We start from the raw sequence: 6,713 nt of genomic DNA on the forward strand, positions 1-6,713 counted from the left end.
AAACTTGGTTGTGGGGTGAGAGGGTTCTTAACCTATCCTAGGTATTCCTAAACTGTGGTTGTTTCAGGTGTCTCCACTGTGGTTGTTGACTGCTCCAGTCTCTACACTGGGAGTTTGTTCCACCATTGGGGGCCAGTCTCTACACTGTTTTGACTGGGCTGCTCCAGTCTCTACACTGCTCAGTGGTCTCTACACAGTGGTTGTCTACTGCTCCAGTCTCCACTTGTTTGTGTAGGGCCTGCTCAGAGCCTGGACACTGTGGTTGTCTACTGCTCCAGTCTCTACACTGTGGTCTTCTACGGCTCCAGTCTCTCAACTGCTCCAGTCCAGTGGTTGTCTACTGCTCCAGTCTCTACACTGTGGTTGAACACCAGACTGCTCCAGTCTCTGGATGAGTTGGGGGTTTAATGGCTCCAGTCTCTAGCCCAGCCTACAGCTCCAGTCTCTACAGTAATCCTGCTCCACTGTGGTTGTCTACTGTTCTAGTCTCTACACTGTGGTTGTCTACTGCTCCAGTCTCTACACTGCTCCAGTCTCTACACTGCTCCAGTCTCTACACTGTGGTTGTCTACTGCTCCAGTCTCTACACTGCTCCAGTCTCTACACTGTGGTTGTCTACTGCTCCAGTCTCTACACTGTGGTTGTCTACTGCTCCAGTCTCTACACTGTGGTTGTCTACTGCTCCAGTCTCTACACTGTGGTTGTCTACTGCTCCAGTCTCTACACTGTGGTTGTCTACTGCTCCAGTCTCTACACTGCTCTTGTCTCTACACTCCAGTCTGTCACTGCTCCAGTCTCTACACTGTGGTTGTCTACTGCTCCAGTCTCTACACTGTGGTTGTCTACTGCTCCAGTCTCTACACTGTGGTTGTCTACTGCTCCAGTCTCTACACTGCTCCAGTCTCTACACTGTGGTTGTCTACTGCTCTAGTCTCTACACTGTGGTTGTCTACTGCTCCAGTCTCTCTCCAACCCAATGTCTATATGTGTGTTTCAGGGGGGTTGGGTACAGCAGAAGACACCGTTTCAATATGGATGAATAACGTCTCGTTGTTCTTCAGGTGCTGACTACGGGGTCGGTGGATGAGGACTGTGGAGGAGGACAGGGTCAGAGGGATGTAGGGCTCCCCTCCACAGGGTCAGCTACCCTACACAACAACATGAGGTAGGACTCTGCTGCTATCGCATGTTATAAAGAGGGAGAGGGGGAGGAGGCTGAGGAGGGGGAGGGAGAGGGGGGGAGGGGGAGGACAGGGAGAGGGGGAGGAGGCTGAGGACAGGGAGAGGGGGGAGGGGGAGGGGGGAGGCTGAGGACAGGGAGAGGAGGAGGCTGAGGATAGGGAGGAGGCTGAGGACAGGCTGAGGAGGGGGAGGGGGAGGAGGCTGAGGACAGGGAGAGGAGGGAGGGGGAGGAGGCTGAGGATAGGGGAGGGGGAGGAGGCTGAGGATAGGGAGAGGGGGAGGGAGGGGGAGGAGGCTGAGGATAGGGAGAGGGGGAGAGGCTGAGGACAGGGGAGGGGGAGGAGGCTGGGGAGGGGAGGCTGAGGAGGGAGAGGGGAGGAGGGGAGGGGAGGAGGCTGAGGACAGGGAGAGGGGAGGGGGAGGCTGAGGCTGAGGGGAGGGGGAGGAGGGAGGGAGAGGGGGGGAGGCTGAGGATAGGGGGAGGCTGAGGAGGGGGGGGGGAGGAGGCTGAGGAGGATAGGGAGAGGGGGAGGAGGCTGAGGGGAGGATGAGGGAGGGAGAGGGGAGGAGGCTGAGGATAGGGAGAGGGGGGGAGGGAGGAGGGAGAGGAGGCTGAGGATAGGGAGAGGAGGCTGAGGACAGGGAGAGGGGGAGGAGGCTGAGGATAGGGAGAGGGGGAGGAGGAGGAGGCTGAGGATAGGGAGAGGGGGAGGAGGCTGAGGATAGGGAGAGGGGGAGGGAGGGAGGGGGAGGAGGCTGAGGACAGGGAGAGGGGGAGGGAGAGGGGGAGGACAGGGAGAGGGGGAGGAGGCTGAGGACAGGGAGAAGGAGAGGGGAGGAGGCTGAGGATAGGGAGAGGGGGAGGAGGCTGAGGAGAGGGAGAGGGGGAGGAGGCTGAGGATAGGGAGAGGGGGGGAGGGAGAGGGGAGGAGGCTGAGGACAGGGAGAGGGAGAGTCGGTAGAGGAAGCTGAGGACAGGAAGAGGGAGAGTCGGTAGAGGAGGCTGAGGACAGGGAGAGGAGAAGGGGGAGGAGGCTGAGGACAGGGAGAGGGAGAGTAGGTAGAGGAGGCTGACGACAGGGAGAGGGATAGTCGGTAGAGGAGGCTGAGGACAGGGAGAGGGAGAGGGATAGTAGGTAGAGGAGGCTGAGGACAGGGAGAGGGGGAGTAGGTAGAGGAGGCTGAGGACAGGGTCAGGGAGAGGGAGAGTAGGTAGAGGAGGCTGAGGACATGGAGAGGGAGAGTAGGTAGAGGAGGCTGAGGACAGGGAGAGGAGGAGGGGGAGGAGGCTGAGGACAGGGAGAGGGAGATGTAAGTAGAGGAGGCTGAGGACAGGGAGAGATAGAGGAGGCTGAGGCCAGGGACAGGGAGAGGAGGGTGTAGGTAGAGGAGGCTGAGGACAGGGAGAGGAAGAGGGGGAGGAGGCTGAGGACAGGGAGAGATAGAGGAGGCTGAGGCCAGGGACAGTGAGAGGAGGGTGTAGGTAGAGGAGGCTGAGGACAGGGAGAGGAAGAGGGGGAGGAGGCTGAGGACAGGGAGAGGGGGAGTAGGTGGAGGAGGCTGAGGACAGGGAGAGGGAGAGGGAGAGGGGGATGTCGGGATCCTCTCCACAGGATCAGCTACCCTTCACAACAACATTAGGTGGGAATGTACTGCTGTTTATAAATGTTTAGTTCTATAACACATTGATTCTCAACTATTTTGTCCCTCAGGGCCACCGTATAGCAATATTTGAACATTTATTTAATCAATGCTGTTATAAAAAATGGTCATTGCAGACAGTTTGTTTAAAACTTTTCACAAGTTTGGTATGAGCCGTTGCCACACATCATTTCAGACAGAGAACCGCATAATCTGACATGTTGGTGATGTTATATCTCCTACAGTCCCCAGTTTTATAGAACCATCAGTCTGGACAGAGGAGCTCTGGGTCTCGGCTTCAGTATAGTAGGAGGGTTCAGCAGTCCCCACGGAGACCTGCCTATCTACGTCAAAACTGTCTTCGGAAAGGTAACTCTCTATTTCATTTAGAAAGGTAACTGTCTGTTTCATTTAGAAAGGTAACTGTCTGTTTCATTTAGAAAGGTAAATGTCTGTTTTATTTAGAAAGGTAACTGTCTGTTTCATTTAGAAAGGTAACTGTCTGTTTCATTTAGAAAGGTAACTGTCTGTTTCATTTAGAAAGGTAACTGTCTGTTTCATTTATAAAGGTAACACAGGCCTCTATTTCATTTAGAAAGGGAACACAGGCCTCTATTTCATTTAGAAAGGTAACACAGGCCTCTATTTCATTTAGAAGGGTAACACAGGCCTCTATTTCATTTAGAAGGGTAACAACAGGCCTCTATTTCATTTAGAAAGGTAACACAGGCCTCTATTTCATTTAGAAAGGTAACACAGACCTCTATTTCATTTAGAAAGGTAACCCTCTATTTCATTTAGAAAGGAAACACAGGCCTCTATTTCATTTAGAAAGGTAACACAGGCCTCTATTTCATTTAGAAGGGTAACAACAGGCCTCTATTTCATTTAGAAAGGTAACACAGACCTCTATTTCATTTAGAAAGGGAACACAGACCTCTATTTCATTTAGAAAGGGAACACAGACCTCTATTTAATTTAGAAAGGGAACACAGGCCTCTATTTCATTTAGAAAGGTAACACAGGCCTCTATTTCATTTAGAAAGGGAACACAGGCCTCTATTTCATTTAGAAAGGTAACACAGGCCTCTATTTCATTTAGAAAGGGAACACAGGCCTCTAAGGTAACACATTATTTTAGTCCTCAATGTCAATTCAATATACCATATATCATTCTACTGTAAAGTCCTTGTTTCTTACAACTATCTAAAGTTACTCGACTGTCTGGCAACAACCAGTAGAAAGTCAAACAATGCAGCTGTGTTTGATGCCGTGGTGATTGATGCAGCGTCCCTCTGTCCCTCCCTCTGCATCTGTCCCTCCCTCTGTCCCTCCCTCTGTCTCTCCCTCTGCATCTGTCTCTGTCTCTCCCTCTGCATCTGTCTCTCCCTCTGCCTCTGTCTCTGTCTCTCCCTCTGCATCTGTCTCTCCCTCTGTCTCTGTCTCTCCCTCTGTCTCTCCCTCTCCCTCTCTCCCTCTCCCTCTGCATCTGTCTCTCCCTCTGTCTCTGTCTCTGTCTCTCCCTCTGTCCCTCCCTCTGTCCCTCCCTCTGTCTCTCTCTCCCCCTCTCCCTCTCTCCCTCTCCCTCTGCATCTGTCTCTCCCTCTGCCTCTCCCTCTGTCTCTGTCTCTCCCTCTCCCTCTCTCCCTCTCCCTCTGCATCTGTCTCTCCCTCTGTCTCTGTCTCTCTCTGTCTCTCCCTCTCCCTCTCCCTCTGTCTCTGTCTCTCCCTCTCTCTCTCTCCCTCTGCATCTGTCTCTCCCTCTGCATCTGTCTCTCCCTCTGCCTCTGTCTATGTCTCTGTCTCTCTCTGTCTCTCCCTCTGCCTCTGTCCCTCCCTCTGTCTCTCTGTCTCTCCCTCTGTCTCTGTCTCTCCCTCTGTCTCTCCCTCTGTCTCTGTCTCTCCCTCTGCCTCTGTCTCTGTCTCTCCCTCTGTCTCTCCCTCCCTCTGTCTCTCCCTCTGCATCTGTCTCCCTCTGCTCTGTCTCTCCCTCTGTCTCTCCCTCTGTCTCTGTCTCTCCCTCTCTGTCTCTCCTCTGTCTCTCCCTCTGCATCTGTCTCTCCCTCTGTCTCTGTCTCTCCCTCTGTCTCTGTCTCTCCCTCTGCATCTGTCTCTCCCTCTGCATCTGTCTCTCCCTCTGTCTCTGTCTCTCCCTCTGTCTCTGTCTCTCCCTCTGTCTCTGTCTCTCCCTCTGTCTCTGTCTCTCCCTCTGCATCTGTCTCCCTCTGTCTCTGTCTCTCCCTCTGCATCTGTCTCTCCCTCTGTCTCTGTCTCTCCCTCTGTCCTCTGTCTCTGTCTCTCCCTCTGCATCTGTCTCTCCCTCTGTCTCTGTCTCTCCCTCTGTCTCTGTCTCTCCCTCTGTCTCTGTCTCTCCCTCTGTCTCTCCCTCTGTCTCTCCCTCTGCATCTGTCTCTCCCTCTGTCTCTGTCTCTGTCTCTCCCTCTGTCTCTGTCTCTCCCTCTGTCTCTGTCTCTCCCTCTGTCTCTGTCTCTCCCTCTGTCTCTCCCTCTGTCTGTCTCTCCCTCTGTCTCTGTCTCTCCCTCTGTCTCTGTCTCTCCCTCTGTCTCTGTCTCTCCCTCTGTCTCTGTCTCTCTCTGTCTCTGTCTCTGTCTCTCCCTCTGTCTCTGTCTCTCTGTCTCTGTCTCTCCTCTGTCTCTGTCTCTCCCTCTGTCTCTGTCTCCTCCCTCTGTCTCTGTCTCTCCCTCTGTCTCTGTCTCTCCCTCTGTCTCTGTCTCTCCCTCTGCTCTGTCTCTCCCTCTGTCTCTGTCTCTCCCTCTGTCTCTGTCTCTCCCTCTGTCTCTGTCTCTCCCTCTGTCTCTGTCTCTCCCTCTGTCTCTGTCTCTCCCTCTGTCTCTGTCTCTCCCTCTGTCTCTGTCTCTCCCTCTGTCTCTGTCTCTCCCTCTGTCTCTGTCTCTCCCTCTGTCTCTGTCTCTCCCTCTGTCTGTCTCTCCCTCTGTCTCTGTCTCTCCCTCTGTCTCTCCCTCTGCATCTGTCTCTCCCTCTGTCTCTGTCTCTGTCTCTCCCTCTGTCTCTGTCTCTCCCTCTGTCTCTGTCTCTCCCTCTGTCTCTGTCTCTCCCTCTGTCTATGTGTCTCCCTCTGTCTCTGTCTCTCCCTCTGTCTCTGTCTCTCCCTCTGTCTCTGTCTCTCCCTCTGTCTCTGTCTCTCTCTGTCTCTCCCTCTGCCTCTGTCTCTCCCTCTGTCTCTGTCTCTCCCTCTGTCTCTGTCTCTCCCTCTCCTCCCTCTGTCTCTGTCTCTCCCTCTCTCCCTCTGTCTCTGTCCTCTGTCTGTCTCCCTCTGACTCTGTCTCTCCCTCTGTCTCTGTCTCTCCCTCTGTCTCTGTCTCTCCCTCTGTCTCTCCCTCTGTCTCTCCCTCTGCATCTGTCTCTCCCTCTGTCTCTGTCTCTGTCTCTCCCTCTGTCTCTGTCTCTCCCTCTGTCTCTGTCTCTCCCTCTGTCTCTGTCTCTCCCTCTGTCTATGTCTCTCCCTCTGTCTCTGTCTCTCCCTCTGTCTCTGTCTCTCCCTCTGTCTCTGTCTCTCCCTCTGTCTCTGTCTCTCCCTCTGTCTCTCCCTCTGTCTCTGTCTCTCCCTCTGTCTCTGTCTCTCTCTGTCTCTGTCTCTGTCTCTCCCTCTGTCTCTGTCTCTCCCTCTGTCTCTGTCTCTCTCTGTCTCTGTCTCTGTCTCTCCCTCTGTCTCTGTCTCTCCTGTCTCTGTCTCTGTCTCTCCCTCTGTCTCTGTCTCTCCTCTGTCTCTGTCTCTCCCTCTGTCTCTGTCTCTCCTCTGTCTCTCCCTCTGTCTCTGTCTCTCCCTCTGTCTATCTGTCTCCCTCTGTCTCTGTCTCTCCCTCTGTCTCTGTCTCCCTCTGTCTCTCTCCCTCTGTCTCTGTCTCTCC

At 54.0% G+C, this 6,713-nt stretch overlaps 1 protein-coding gene across 1 annotated transcript in view; it reads left to right on the forward strand.

Annotated features, from left to right (window-relative positions):
• The window catches only part of LOC124029063 (inaD-like protein), a 22,779-nt gene extending 19,567 nt beyond the window's left edge, over window positions 1-3,212 (forward strand). The window contains exons 13-14 of the mRNA XM_046340915.1: window positions 1,062-1,165; window positions 3,069-3,212. The gene's annotated coding sequence lies outside the window, so the exon portion shown is untranslated. The remainder of the gene's footprint in view (window positions 1-1,061; window positions 1,166-3,068) is intronic.
• The last annotated feature ends 3,501 nt before the right edge of the window (window positions 3,213-6,713 follow it).

The sequence above is a fragment of the Oncorhynchus gorbuscha genome, unplaced genomic scaffold (assembly GCF_021184085.1).
Source record: "Oncorhynchus gorbuscha isolate QuinsamMale2020 ecotype Even-year unplaced genomic scaffold, OgorEven_v1.0 Un_scaffold_5383, whole genome shotgun sequence".
In the NCBI taxonomy this organism is placed as follows: domain Eukaryota; kingdom Metazoa; phylum Chordata; class Actinopteri; order Salmoniformes; family Salmonidae; genus Oncorhynchus; species Oncorhynchus gorbuscha.